The sequence below is a fragment of the Spermophilus citellus genome (genome assembly GCF_964194105.1).
Source record: "Spermophilus citellus genome assembly, chromosome: 10".
NCBI classification, from domain to species: Eukaryota; Metazoa; Chordata; class Mammalia; order Rodentia; family Sciuridae; genus Spermophilus; species Spermophilus citellus.
In genome coordinates, this window is record NC_138197.1 from 47,506,402 (window position 1) to 47,520,614 (window position 14,213).

The window sequence follows — 14,213 nt, forward strand, 5'->3', positions numbered from 1 at the left end:
CCAGAGCAATTAGACAGATGAAAGAAATTAAAGGCATAAAGACAGGAAAAGAAGAACTTAAATTAGCACTATTTGCGGATGACATGATCCTATACCTGGAAGACCCAAAAGGTTCTACCAGGAAACTTCTAGAACTAGTAAATGAATTCAGCAAAGTGGCAGGATATAAAATCAACACCCATAAATCAATGGCATTCCTTATATCAGTGACAAATCCTCTGAAATGGAAATGAGGACAAACACCCCATTCACAATATCCTCAAAAAAAAAAAAAACAACTTGGGAATCAATCTAACAAAAGAGGTGAAAGACCTATACAACGAAAACTACAGAACCCTAAGGAGAGAAATAGAAGAAGACCTTAGAAGATGGAAAGATATACCTTGTTCATGGATAGGCAGAATTAATATCATTAAGATGACCATATTACCAAAAGTACTGTATAGGTTCAATGCAATGCTGATCAAAATCCCAATGGCATTCCTCACAGAAATAGAAAATGCAATCATGAAATTCATCTGGAAAAATAAAAGACCCAGAATAGCTAAAGCAATTCTAAGCAGGAAGATTGAAACAGATGGTATAGCAATACCAGATTTTAAACTATACTACAGAGCAATAGTAACAAAAACAGCATGGTACTAGTACCAAAACAGGTGGGGAGACCAATGATACAGAATAGAGGACAAAGAGACAAATCCACAAAATTCCAACTACCTTATATTAGACAAAGGTGCTAAAAGTATGCAATGGAGAAAGGATAGCATCTTCAACAAATGGTGCTGGGAGAACTGGAAATCCATATGCAAAAAAATGAAACTGAATCCCCTCCTCTCGCCATGCACAAAAGTTAACTCAAAATGGATCAAGGAGATAGGAATCAAACCAGAGACTCTGTGTCTAATAGAAGAAAAAGTTGGCCCTAATCTCCATCTTGCGGGGTCATGCTCCAAATTCCTTAATAGGACACCTATAGCACAAGAGTTAAAATCAAGAATCAACAAATGGGACGTATTCAAACTAAAAAGATTTTTCTCAGCAAGAGAAATAATATGTGAGGTAAATAGGGAGCCTACATCCTGGGAACAAATTTTTACCCCTCACACTTCAGATAGAGCTCTAATCTCCAGAGTATACAAATAACTTAAAATTAAACAACAAGAAAACAAATATCCCAATCAACAGATGCGCCAAGGATCTGAACAGACACTTCTCAGAGGAGGACATACAAGCAATCAACAATTACACGAAAAAATGCTCACCATCTCTAGCAATCAGAGAAATGCAAATTAAAACCACTCTAAGATACCATCTCACTCCAGTAAGATTGGCAGCCATTATGAAGTCAAACAATAACAATTGCTGGTGAGGATGTGGGGAAAAAGATACACTCGTACATTGCTGGTGGGACTGCAAATTGGTGCAACCAATTTGGAAAGCAGTATGGAGATTCCTTGGAAAGCTGGGAATGGAACCACCATTTGACCCAGCTATTCCCCTTCTCTCGGACTATACCCAAAAGACCTAAAAAGAGCATACTACAGGGACACAGATACATCAATGTTCATAGCAGCACAATTCACAATAGCTAGACTGTGGAACCAACCTAGATGCCCTTCAATAGATGAATGGATAAAAAAAATGTGGCAATTATACACAATCGAATATTACTCAACACTAAAAAATAACAAAATCATGGCATTTGCAGGGAAATGAATGGCATTAGAGCAGATTATGCTAAGTTAGCCAAATCCCTAAAAAACAAATGCCGAATGTCTTCTTTGATATAAGGAGGGTGACTCAAAGCAGAGTTGGGAGGAAGAGAAGAAGATTACCATTAAACAGGGACGAGAGGTGGGAGGGAATGGGAAGGAGAAGGGGAATTGCACGGAAGATGGAAGGAGACCCTCATTGTTGTACAAAATTACATTTAAGAGGAAGTGAGGGGGGAAAAAAGAGAGAAAAATGTATCACAGTAGATTGGATAGAGAGAGGTGAAGGGAGAGGAGGGGAGGAGGGGCGGGTATAGGAAGGGTAGCAGAATACAACAGACACTAGTATGGCCCTATGTATAAACGTGGCTGTATAACCAATGTGATCCTGCAATCTGTACACGTGGAAAAATAAGAATTCATATCCCATTTGAATCAAATGTATGATATGTCAAGATCATTGTATTGTCTTGAGCAACTAATAAAAAAAAGAAAGGAAGGAATGAAGGAAGGAAGGAAGGAGGGATGGATGGGGGGATGGATGGAGGGAAGGAGGGAGGGAGAAAAAAAAGGCAATGCCAATGCAACCCTGAACAAAAACAGCAATGCTGGAACCATCATGATACCTTCTTTCAAACTATATGGAGATACATAGTAACAAAAACACCATGGAACTGGCATAAAAATAGACAGTAAACCAATGAAACAGAACAGAGGACACAAGCAGACCCATACAATTTGATTTTTGATTTGATTTTTGACCAAGGTCCCAAAAACATTTATTGGAGTAAAGGCAGCCTTTTTAAAAAGTGATGCTGGGAAAACTGGTTATGCACATGTAGAAGAATGATGCTAGATCCCCATCTCTCACCCTGTATAAAAGTCAATTCAAAATGCATCAAAGACCTAAGTGTAAGACTGGAAACTTTACAACTGTTATAAGGAAAGAGAGGGAAAATACTTCAACCTACAGGCACATCAAAGGCTTCCAGAATAGGACCCCTATAGCTCAGGAAATGGGTGAAAGGATCGATAAATTAAATGGTATCAAATTTAAAAACTTCTCTGCATCAAAGGAAACAACAGGGTGAGGAGAAAACCAACAGAATGATAGAAAAGCTACTTTTCTGAAAGAGGATTCATATCCAGAATATATAAAGAACTCAAAAAAAAAAAAAAAACTAAAAGAAAATATTTGCTACAGTTTGGGTATGAGTGTCCCCTGAAAGCTCGTTTGTGTGGCAATGCAGGAATGTTCAGAGGATTAATCCATTTGATGGGTTAATAATTTGAATGGATTGATGGGTGGTAACTGTAGGCAGGTCGGGTGTGGCTGGAGGAAGGAGGTCACTGGGAGCATGCCCATGGGGATTACGTTATTCCTCTCTCCGTGTGCTGCAGCTCTTTCTCTGCTTCCTGGCTGTCATGAATGGAGCAGTTCTCCTCCATCATGCCCTTCTGCTATGTTGACTCCAGCTGAGAGCTATGGAGTCAGCTAACTGTAGACTGAACCTCTGAAACCATGAGCTAAAATAACTTCTAGAAATTATTACTGTCAAGTATAGTGGTCACAGTGATGCAAAACTAACAAAGAAAATGTTCAACATCTTCAGCCATCAGGAAAATGCAAATCAAAACTGAGATTCTATCTTACTCCAGTTAGAATTGCAATTATTAAGAATACAAATAACAATAAATGCTGGCAAGCATGTTGGGAAAAGGAATTTGTACAGCGCTTTATAAATCAGTATGGTGCATTCTCAAAAAAAAAAAAAAAAGAATGGAACCATCATATGACCCACTTATACAACTCTTTGGTATTTATCTGTAAGAAGTAAAGTGAGTTCATGTTAATTGCTGCACAATTCACAACAACAATTTATGAAATCAGCATAGGTGTTCAACAACAGATGAATGAATAAAAAAATGGAATATATACACAATGGAATTTTTTTCAATCATAAAGAAGAAGAAAATTATGTCATTTGCAGGAATATGGATGAGAAATTTTGGGCGAAATAAGCCAAACTCATAGACAAAAGTTGTGTTTTGTTTTCCCTCATGTGTGGAAGCTAAAAGGGAAAAACAGGAAAAAGATACACCATGAAATAGAAGCATGACCATTAAGGTAGAGGAAGGGGAAGGGGGAGTTAAAGGGGGGTACAGAGAAGTGAAATTGAGCAAATTATATTTAATTAAATGCAAAAGAAAATACAAGTGCATATTTAAATGTTCTGGATGTAGATTATTATTATTGACAATAAATACACTTGGATTCTAGCTTCAGCTCTGTGACTAAATGAAGTTTTTCAAGTCTTTTAATGTCCCCAAGTTAGTTGGATTATAAACTGAGGATCGCAGACTAGCTGTATCTTCCCATATAATCCTATAGTTGCAAATGTACTAATGTTTTACCTCGAAGAAATCTTTTACATGAAAAAAAAATACTATATATGTGAAAAATGTTGGCATTTACGATTCTGGGGATGATTAGCTAAAAAGTTACAGGGAAGAAGTCTTTTAAATTTCTTAGTACATCAGTGAACTGGAAAGGAAAATACTGTTGGTTAAACTGTGATTCTTTGAAGGAGAATAGCTATCAATTGAGGTAATTTTATTTGTGAGGGTCATTTAGTTTTTCTCAATTCAACAATAAAGTATCCAGCATGTAAAGACACTGTGATATTCCTGAAAATAAAAATTGAGGCACAAGTTCATGGCCTAGGATGGCAGACAAATGCAGTAGAATGAGATGAGATGAGATGAGTCTGGAGTCACAAAGAAATGGTGACTAAATCATTAAAGAATTTTTACTTTATTGTAAGAATAATGATATAGAGGCCTTGATAGGGCTTGAAGCAAGAAGAGCTTTTCAGAAGTGAAATATGAAGCTGGGCCTTGAGAACTACAGAAAATTTCATTGCTGCCAGAGGATAATCACAAAGAAATGAGGTTGCCACATTGTGTCCAGAGAAGGGAAGAGGCTATTGTGTACCAGACCTATTAGAAGGCAATGGTAAGTAATAAGAGCAGAAAAACAGGACAAATTTGGGGATGACCTTTAAAAGAAAATGTTTGATCCTCATGTTGACTTTGAAGTGCCCAGTGTCTTCCTGTCCAATCTGTTCTATTATCACTTTAGTTGTCCACTTTGTGCTTTGTATTCCCTTTGTAAAAACTTACAGTGACTCCGTACTGTGCACAGAATAAGCTGAACTTCATAGTCCAAGCGTGATGGCTCTCCTTTGTACCTCTCTCGTCCTCTACCCTGATGATGAAACCAGCAGAGAGCTGGTCATTAGCTCTCCTCTTCTTCCCCCACATTTTCTCTTGAAGCCCTTTCTTCACAGCCCTAAGTATTTTAATGTGTACCTTTATATTACAAAGCACCAGAGAGCCTGTCTGTTTCATGGTCACCATATTGCTTCAGTGGGCCTCGCACAGCATCCTTGAGACTGCATCTGCAGATACTCCCTTTCTTGGGACAGAATATATCCAATGACTAGATGAATGCAGAAGATAAGTCCTGTCTTCTTGCCCCCTAATAGACAACTTGATGAGCCATGCTAGCTAGCTTCAGAGAGCCCTGTGAGGTCAGCAGAGGCCTTCCTTGAGACTACATGGGGTCCATCTCCTCCCTCTTCCCAGGCCACCTTCCTACCTGTCCTTACTACAAGTACAATCCAGGAACTCACTCTCATGAGCCTCCTAGACATAGTCTCCCTCTCAACACAAGGAAGTTTTGATTTGAATACTGAGTGAATATACAAAATACGCTATACCATTTGGGATGGGTACTAGGTAAAGTCATTACTGTTACCTGAGTTGCCACAGTAAACATGTTAATTAGTTCCTAATTATTTAGAGGGTCATGTGTGACGAATGACCCTTACTAGTTCTTACTAGTGTCTGTTACAATTGCCTGTGTCTGGTTTCTTGTTTGTTTACACTTTCTCTAAGTCTAAAAGGTTTTTTTTTTTTTTTTTTTTTTTTTTTTTTTTTTTTTTTTTTTTTTTTTTAGGAGTATGATGCTTTTGACAACCTGCTGCTCTTGTCAGCCTGAACCAGTTGGGAAATTTTTATTCCTAAAAATAGTACTTTTGGTTTGTCCACAATTCATGATGATATTCCTCATGCAGGACCATTTTGTGTTCTGTTATTGAATTGCTGTCAAAATTTAAAGATAAAATAGATGCAATATTATTTGGATTCTGAGGGGGAAAAATGCTTTCTTTTAAAATTTCAGTGGTTGACATTTTGGCCACTGGGTGTCATCACAGATCTAACTTTAAAGACATGCAGTTTTCACTAACTGATTAGAAATAACTGAGTTCAATGAGGTTGAATACAGTCTTTCCATTGTTCATGCTTCATACATCAAACATCAACATTCATTGTACAAGATTTTTCATGACGTAGAATAGCAGTATTTTTAAGTCTTTCTTCATAGCACAGCACTTAGAAGTAGCTGCTTCTGACATGTTTGGAGTCAGACTTAAGTGAGTCCTGAGTGGAAGACCAGTGAGCAATTGTCCTACTGCCTTTTTAGAAGACCAGCACCTACTAAAAAGAAAGACGTATTTCCAAAGTTACCCAGCTGTCACCTCTGGACATAAAGTGACCTCCATACTTTTCTTTTAAATCCTCACAACCTCTATAAAGTAAGTACTTTCTTCCCTCTTCTACATAGATGTGGAAATTGAGACACAGGGAGGTTAAGAATTACTCAAGGTTAGACATTAGGCAGCAGATCTAGAACATTCCCAAGGGGGCAGATTACACCTTTGGTGAAGGCCTTGTCAGTATTCCCTTCAAGTATGATCCCTCAACCACCTTCATCAAAATCCCTTGTAATATTTGTTACACACATATTCCAGTCCCACCCCAGAGCTACTGACTCAGACCTCTGGGAGAAGGTCTGGGAATCTATCTGCATGTTAGTAAGAGCCATTAGATGACTATCAGGCCCAGTGAATTTTTAGAATTCTTTAACCAGAGGAGTGAATTGGGAAGGCCTCCTCTACAGAGAGGAAGGTGAGAGGATGGCCCCTTGAAGGACAGCAGGATGAAGTCCAGGCTCAGGGACCACTCCTACCATCTTCAGTACACACTCCATTTGCATTGCACACCTTCTTCCTGCCTACCCTCAGACCTGGTGGTCGTGCCTACCCACCTCCTCCAGACACGGACCTGTTCACCTGTGGAAGCCTCCTCTAACTCAGGGAACTTATTCACTTGAATCACCCCAGGGAATCTTAAAAACACAGGGATGTTTAACCCAATCAATCAAGTCAGAAACTCTGTGGATAGAGCCCAAAGAATTGGTATTAATTCTTTTTCCTTTTGTGATTCTCATGTGCCGTCAGAATTGGTAGCTACAGTTCTTGAGCAATAATTCCCAAACGATATTTAAACAAACATTCTTGCCCTGATATTCTGCAAAACACACTTTGAGAAACTGTCGTAAGTCTAAGAATGCAGGACAGGGAAAGGGATGCCAAGGGGGATTTTTTTTTTAAGTTAGACTAATACCTTTCTAGGAAAAATTAGTATGGTTAGTTTTCTGGATCAGAAGCAGGAAAGTCTTGAACTATAAGTTTAAGAGACTGAGTGGAAGGGGTCTATCAAGGGACTATCATGTTCAGCTATATAGGATCTCCTCATTTTGACCCACCTGGAAAGAGGTCCATGTTTTTACAAAAGGTAAGATCTAATTGGCCACATGGTATGCTTCTGCCAGAATAACTGTAATCCACAATATCACTGCCTCCAATTGCAAGCTCTGGGGCTCCTTTCTGGACCCCAACTCTGATTCTCGCACACAAGATGCTGATCCAGAGTTCTGTCATGGCACTTTCCCCATCTTATTGTTTCTGTTCACTTCTGGAGAAAAGCTCTAAAAATATGACAGTGTCTGGCTTATTCATCAGTATTTTCAGGATTTTGGTACAGTACCTAGAGTTCATTCTGAAGGACTTCTATCTTTTCTCCATCACCTGCAAAAAGAGGGTCTCTTTCTCCTAAAAGGAAATCCTTCCATGCTTGCTTGGCAGAAAGCCTGGTGTACTGATGGGAGGAGAATGTCAAAGATGGAAGCTGGAGTGAAGATAGGGTGCCACGAGAAGATGACAACACATCTCTGTGCTCTTCCTTCCACCCTTCACTAGCACCCCGCACCCACATTCCTCATTCTTCCTGTTTCTTAGGAGTTGTGTCCCTAAGGGAGGCAATTAAGCTCATGGAAAAGGAGGAGACCTGGATGGACATCAGGGTTTTCTATATATAGTCTCCTATCTTACAGAAATATAACTGGTCAAATTTTCCTTTTTTAAATTTTGCATCTTGCATCTCATTGCAAAAAGCTTTGGCCTAGACAAAACTTGGCAGAGTCAAAACCTATGATTGAGGCCAGGAGCTCACTCAAGCCTACAGATTCCTGTCCAAAACAGTGTAGCTATCAAGTGAGGCCTGACTAGCACACTCACCAGTTGTCCTTCCTGCCATATTTGGCCTTTCACTTGACTGGCATCCTAGAAGAAGCGCCATGACAAGGCCTGTCACTGCAGCCTCATCACCCTTTGAGCCTCAGTTTTATTTGCATTTGGTAGAGGGCTCAAGGGATTCTGAATTAGATTTTATGAGTCTCAGCGGGGGGAAACTTTGCTCCAGTGGCTACAAAGTCTTTTCACTGCAGTTGAAATCTGAAACTGCTCTCACTGAACAGGATGAAGTTGACGTTTATTATATAAACAGAAGAAGAATGAAATGAGAGATTGAATTGTCAGATTAATATGGGTAATATTTTTTGAATATTTATCTGAAGATTTAAAAAATATTTCTGTCTGAAGTGAATGAACTTCTGTATATCATTTTCCAGCACTACCTAGCAAGATTTAGCTGGTCACACTAATTTATTTTAATAAAATTTTCTTTGAGCAAATACTCAAAGAGTAATTGCCCTCTTTCCCTAAAAGCTGACTACTCATCAGAAGGATACTCTCTCCTTGCCTGCCTCAGTCTTCCCTCAGTTGTCTTTTTTAAAAAATATTTTTATGTTAGATGTTGATAGACCTTTATTTTATTCATTTATTTATATGCGGTACTGAGGATCAAACCCAGTGCCTCACACATGCTAGGCAAGTGCTCTACCACTGAGCCACAATTCCAGCCCTCAGTTGTCATTTATACAGATCCTGGTGACTAGGAATCTTCACATAATGAAGGTACAATCTAAATAATGCAGAACATCTAAAGAGCTATAAGTTCTCATCCCTATATGAGTAAATTTGATGTACATTAATATACTACAATACATAGCACATTGAATTGGACAAAGTCATATTTTAGAAATATATATATACACATATATATACACACACATATATTTATTATACCTATAAATTGGCTCAGAATTGTACTCTTGTTATTAACTACAACCTGAGAATTTCCTTTTCATCACAGAGATAATCGTAACAACATCTAGTTAACAGTTGAGGATTAGTAGATCCTCATAACCATATAGTAATTGTGATGAAGATTTTAAACTACTAAAGATCATATAGCAAACCAAAATATTTTCTCACATTTATTTACACAAATCTGTTTATTTATAGCTTGAGAGTACATTCTTCATACTTTGGAAGAGTAATAATCCAAACTGTGTTTATCTAAATGGAGCACAGTGTTTGCCTGTAATTAGTTTTCTAATTAGCTACTGTGGGCTAACTGGATTGCTGACTCCTTGACTTATGTGTCGCATGGCTATTCATCCAAAATAGCCATAAGGGTTGTTTCCAACTAACTCCCTGTTGACTCTTAGAGGATTCAATGTAGGTCCTTACCTGTGGATCTAGAAAAAGGGCCAATAATCTTTTTATTAAACTATAGTAAAAATAAATAATGAGCATTATTTAAATACAACATTATTCCCCCTTGACACTGATTTTCAGTTCCCTGACTTTAGCTGGGAGTTATGAATGTGTGAAAATGTTCCCATTTAATAGTCTTACATGATACAAGAAGAAATTTCTGAGAAAAGAAACACAAATACATATACACTATGTGAACCTCACAGACCTCTCTATTGGATCTATTTACCCTATAGGTGGTAAATACATGCTCTTCTTATAATTTTTAATTGATCTTTCCTTTTTGTTTGAAGGAGAATTGGTAAGGTGTTTTGTTATACTCAAATTGGATTGAGATAGTTATTATATATAGTAATTGTAAAGTGTTTCTCTCAAAAAGCTGGAAGAAAGAATTTGAATTTTTTTGGCAATTGTTTCTTGTTTTTTTGTTTGTTTGTTTTGCCATGCAGATGTGAAAAATGCTTGAGGAAACAGATGCCTTTAATCTGATAATAATATAAACATGTATAAAAACATCACATGGTACCCTACTAATAGGTACCAATATGATAGATACCAATTAAAAATAAATTTAATTTTTTACAAAAGAACGGATATAGAGATGTTGAAAAGCAAGAATCAATGGTGTACTATAATTAGTTTGATCTGGAAAGTGGAAGAAAAGCAAAGAATTAAATACATTCATGCTCACAGGACCAGCAAGCTGAGCCAGTCCATGAGAGACAGGAATGTGTTCATTCATCCTTTAAATCATTCACTCATTCTTCCATTCAATACACAATTAGTGAAAAATTTCTGTGGTCAATACAATCCTTCAGTCCCTGAAGAAGCATCCTGTAAGTTTACAATAAAATTGGAAAGAAAAGTCTTGCATAGTGTGAAACATTTTAAGCAATAATGGAAGGGAATATATGATTAGGTTAAAAAAAAAGAATTGACTAATGCAGACACAAAGTACTAGGAGAATACAAAAATAGGATCCATGTGGGTTGCAGTATTGGAACTGAGTTTTCTAGAAGATGAAGAATTTAAGCTTGCCCATGAACTCAACTCACAACCAACATTTGTTAAACATCTATTATGAGTGCTTTACTGGGCTGGGCCTGGTGGAAGAGACAAAAATAAATAAGGTAATGACTCTAATTAGCAAGAACTTTACAAACCAGAGTGGGAGATGGATGTTTACTTAATCACATGAGGCTGGAATGATTGAGTGGGAAGTAAAATACAAATGAAGAGTCATTGGAGAGTCAATAAAGGGAAACGAAAAAATAATGAGAGCAAGGAGCAGGGATTAACAGAGCAGGCTTTCAGAAAGCTGAAAGATCATGGAGAGAAATACCTTTAAGGTACCAACAAATGCTGGGAAGTAAGAAAGTACTGTCTGATGAAACCCTAGAAAAATCTTTAGGATTTAGCTCTTACTCATTGACTGCAAAAGTAGAGCAGAGAAATGAAGGAAAAAGAGAAAAATAAGTAAGAGAGGGAATCAATAGCAGGATGGTGGGAGGCAGTTTGGATGCAGAAATGCATATTACCTTGTTTTGTAAGATCCAAGGAGGTAAGAAAACAAAGGAGTAGGTCAGATTTCAGGGGGAAGAGATCCAGAATTTCCAAAAAGGGAAAAACCCCAGTGGGCAAGGATTTCAGGGCAATTGGCCTGCCCCAGGCCTCCAAGATTGTAGACATTGATTTAGCCACCTGGCCACCTTGACTGGTGACTGCTTCTTCTCTCTGGGTAATGGTCCAGGAAAAGGGCAAAGTACGTGCAGTAGAATTTGAAAGAACTTACCAGAGTGTATTTTTATATTCTCTAAGCCTACAGGAGCAGAAGCACACAGCAGGTTGATGTAAGTTAAAGAGGAAGGCAATCTTATTGGGTGTGTCAGTCTGTTGAGTAGGTATGTGATTACATCTGATATTTATAGCAGGTAATAGAAAAAATAAGTGATCACTTAAGGATATTTTAGTCGTCTCTTAATTAAAAAAAGAAAAACCACTGACAGTTTTCACTGTTATATTTGTGGGCACCAAGACACAATTCTTGGGTGTTGTTTCTTAGTAGTATTGAACTCATGGATACAGAATAAGCTTTGACAAGGTAATTTTTCTAAACTTTCTTCCTGGAAACATTAGCCAGGAAAGGGATTTGAAATCTGGTTATTAAAATCCTTTTATGAAAATGTAAAGGGGTGATGGGGTGGTGGCTCAGTGGCAGAGCACTTGCCTAGCATGTGTGAGGCACTCAGTTCAATCCTCAGCACCACATATAAATAAATAAATAAATAAATAAATAAATAAAGCTACATCAACAACTAAAAAATATTTTTAAAAAAGAAGAAGAAGAAAATGTAAAGGGAATGGCTAAGGCTAATTTTCATCAGATACAGTTAGGAATAATAAAATGTTTTAAGAGAAGTAAGCCAAGCAATAATCAGCATCTACATTTTCTGTAGGCTTTGACTTTCAGGATCAGTCCACCTTGATTTATACCTGAAACTATCTCAGCCATTATCAAAGAAGTCAAGGAGTCCCAGGTCATTCATTATATAGATGCTCATTTCCATATTGTTAATCTAATTTGACACAACCTCCCATATCTCCAACATTACTAGGGATTGAATCCAGGAGCCCTCTACCATTGAGTTGTAACCTGAAGGGTCTATCTTATTTTGAGATGGTCTCACTAAACTTCCAAGGCTGTCCTTGATCTTGTGATCCTCTTGCCTTCCCTGGGATTAAAGGCCTGCACCATGGCACCATGGCCTGTACCTAGCACCTCCCTACCTTCTTAAACCTCCCTTAGACCCCAAAGAACAACACAGCAGTCCTCAGAGATAACTTCCTAGTATCTCATAGATATTTAGTCAGCGTGGTCAAAGTAGAAATCTTTATCCACATACCTCCACCTACCCCCCAAATCATTTTGCAATCAAGCTCTCACATCTAAATAAATGCCATTCTCAGATAGTGAACTGATTAGCCAAAAGTCTGGGTTCCTTTTAATCTACTCCTTTCTGTCTCTTCCTGTTAATAGCTTCACTATCTTGATATCCATGTTATATATCCCTAAAATGTCCATTTCCACCATCCCCACTTCTATGATGATAGTCCAAGTCCTCTCTCTCACCTACACCATTTGGAATAGCCATTTATCCCTGCCTCTTTGCATGACCATTTAAGTCTAGCAATCAGATGAGTTTTTTTTTTTTCAAAATGCTTGTCAGAATGTCTCCCTCCTCTATGCAAAGCCACTCACCCATCTAGAGTGAAATCTAAACCCGGGTCATGCCTTCAAGTTCAGATAGCACTAGTCCTCATTCACATTGAAGGTTCATACCCCAGCCAAGTGCAGCTCTGCACTTACCGTGAAATGACCTTATTTTATTTTTATAGTATATAGTAGGACCTGGCACATCTCATATGCTTGCTTTTCTAAAAATATTAATTATTATTCTATAACTTTCCCCTCTAGCAAGTAAGCATTTTGAAAGCAGAGATTCTTTCCACTCCATCATATGTCCCTATGGTCCACCATGAACCCTGGCACATAGATGATACTCAGAAATCTTTTTAATTGATAAATGAACTAGGAATTAAGATTTGTGGCTACACCTTTAAATACTGATCTTAGGAAATTTCTTATCAAAACTGGATTCTAAATTTACCTTACAGGTCTGATATACAATCAAATACAGTCTTTCTTCAGTTCTCTTGACTTCAACAATCATTTTCATGAAATAAGAAGGGATATTGTCTCACAGGATTTGGTTCCTCCAACCCTACAGTCATTATTTTCTTGAATTTCCAGCCTCATTAGATCTCTGTGGCTGTCTTATGGCTTTGTCATTCCCTGGCCATCAATATCAGGAGGGATTTCAGCTCCACTATGAAGATGAAGCTAACGAAGAAAGATGACCCCTGATTGCTCCTGTCATTCTCTAACCTCATTCATTTGAGGAAGGTAAGTACCTCAGTAAGTCTCTAGGAATGCTAATTTTAGAGGAAAAAAATTGCATGCATGAAGTAAAAAGAAAATAGATTTTATTTGTAACAAATGTGTATACACAAGGTTTATGAAGATTTAATTTCTTACAAAATAAACTTGACACAAAAGACTCCAACAGATTTGTGACTGATGATTTATGTAAGTTTATAATACACTAAGATACAGAATCAAATGATGGTTAAATTAAGTCAACCCATTCCTTTGAGTTCAAAGCTCAATGTCATACACAACATATACTTTTATTTGCCATTAAGCTGTGAGTTAGATATTTTGACAGATATAAACAACACGACATAATTTATATGTTGTCACGTAGGTGATAAATAATCTTAAAATAAGTTCACTGAAATTCCATTATAATGTCCTCTGGGATAAACCTATAGAATAATACTCATTATAGGATAGAGAGAATTATACAGATTGAATTGATGTTAAAAATGATTCAGAATGAAAGCATACATATTCAAAATACTACAAAGAATCATAAACATTCAAGGAAAATTATACTTTTTAAAATGGAAAACAAGAAATTTTGTAAACTAACTGAATCAAGATAAAGAAAAAAATACTAAGCCAATATTAATGTGAAAGTGTTATCTGTTCATTCTTTATTTTTCCCAATAT